Source organism: Mustela erminea, chromosome 8 (assembly GCF_009829155.1).
Source record: "Mustela erminea isolate mMusErm1 chromosome 8, mMusErm1.Pri, whole genome shotgun sequence".
Lineage (NCBI taxonomy): Eukaryota > Metazoa > Chordata > Mammalia > Carnivora > Mustelidae > Mustela > Mustela erminea.
Genome location: NC_045621.1, coordinates 80,637,699 through 80,639,309, shown reverse-complemented (window position 1 = coordinate 80,639,309; position 1,611 = coordinate 80,637,699). Strand labels below are relative to the sequence as shown.

Here is a 1,611-nt window from a genome sequence, read left to right as displayed (position 1 = left end):
AAAAAAAATAGAAAAAAAAGAAAATCCTCCATAAAAAAACAAAACAAAAACAAACAGGAAGTCCTCCATAATGACAATGATATGACACATATATGAACCACACAATGAATAGCAGGTTTCTTGGTCTTGGTCTTTAATGAGTAGGCAAATGCTGTTCTTCCCTCTTCTTACAGAATAATCATGACTAAGTTTTGCCAAAATTTTTGCTTTGGTGTGGGTTTACATGAGGACGATGCTATAGTTAAGAGCAGCTAGAATATCATTCAAAATTGCCATGGTATTTAACCCATGTGGAAAGAATGTCTGGTCAGTTTCTTGAATCTGACAGGTGAAAGAGAGGTAGGAGGAAACATTCCTGGCTCAAAAGAGTCAAAATAAGTCACTGTCCAAGAAAATCTACAGCAAGAGAATCCTGCTGATAGAGATATTTTAAGTAGAGTCCAGAATCCTAGTAGCCCAATATGTATGTCATCTTTATTCTTCAAATTGTCAGCATGTTAACTCTTTTATGATCAGGTAGGCAATGACGAGAAGAAGGATGGCGAATAGCACAGAGAACTGAGAGGAACTGGATGGACTGGCCACCTACGGCTTGGCCACCCGCATCCATCGAGAAAATGCTGTTGTACTGATCGGTCAGACCCGGAGACCCGTCTCAGTCCCACTGAAGTAATGAACCCTTCCTAGGCTCTGATGACACCCTGGCTGAGAACTCCACCCATAGGTTGGGGGCCACTTGGTTGCATCTGTCCTTGTCATCCACTTCATCCTCACTCCAACTGTCCCCCTGAGTGAAGGGAGAAAACGCCAGCCAGCAGGGCAAACGGGGCAGGACAAAGGTGCTGAGGCATCTTCGCAGAGCAGCCAGGCACCTCCTGCTCTCCATGAAACACATGGGGGGAGGAGGGACAAAAGTTGCCTTAAAATGACAGAGTCCAGATTGAAGTCATCAGAGCCCACTAGAGTCATAGCATCATTAATTCTTTGGCTTAGTTGGTCCAGTATGTGAGTGCTCAAAGGTATTTAGAGCTGGCAAAGATAACTCAAGAATGTTAGTCCAATCTCTACTTTTGAACCAGAAGTGGGAGTTTTGTAACTGATTTATTACCATTGATTTGATTAGGCTATCTCCTGACCTGACAGTGTCTCTTTGTTATTACATTTTTGTTGTTTTTGTTTTTGTGTGTTTCCTTTAAATCATTATCTACCAAAGTCAATTCTGCAATTTTAACGTATACCAGGAGTTCTGCAAGAAATGGGCTTTGGGAAAGTAGCATTGATTACAAGATGTATGGTAGCCTAAAATGACTTTTTTCAAGAAGGATATATCTTACCTTTCTTTTCCTGGGGACCCCTAATTCTTTCTGCTTACAGAAGGGGATATGAAGAGAGGCGGTTGGACCTGAGAGTTAGAAGAGTTTGGTGCTTTTTAAGCATAGTATCTATACCATGATTGGTACGAACCATGCTACAGTAGGTTGAGGAGTGATTTAAAGGAGGATGGCATGGGGCACCTGGGTGGCTCAGTGGGTTAAGCCTCCGCCTTTGGCTCAGGTCATGATCTCAGGGTCCTTGGGTCGAGCCCCTCATCAGGCTGTCTGCTCAGCAGGG

General features: G+C 43.1%; 1 pseudogene; it reads right to left on the bottom strand.

Moving 5' to 3' along the window:
- Positions 1-219: 219 nt before the first annotated feature.
- LOC116597085 lies at positions 220-886 on the bottom strand (annotated as a pseudogene).
- Positions 887-1,611: the final 725 nt, after the last annotated feature.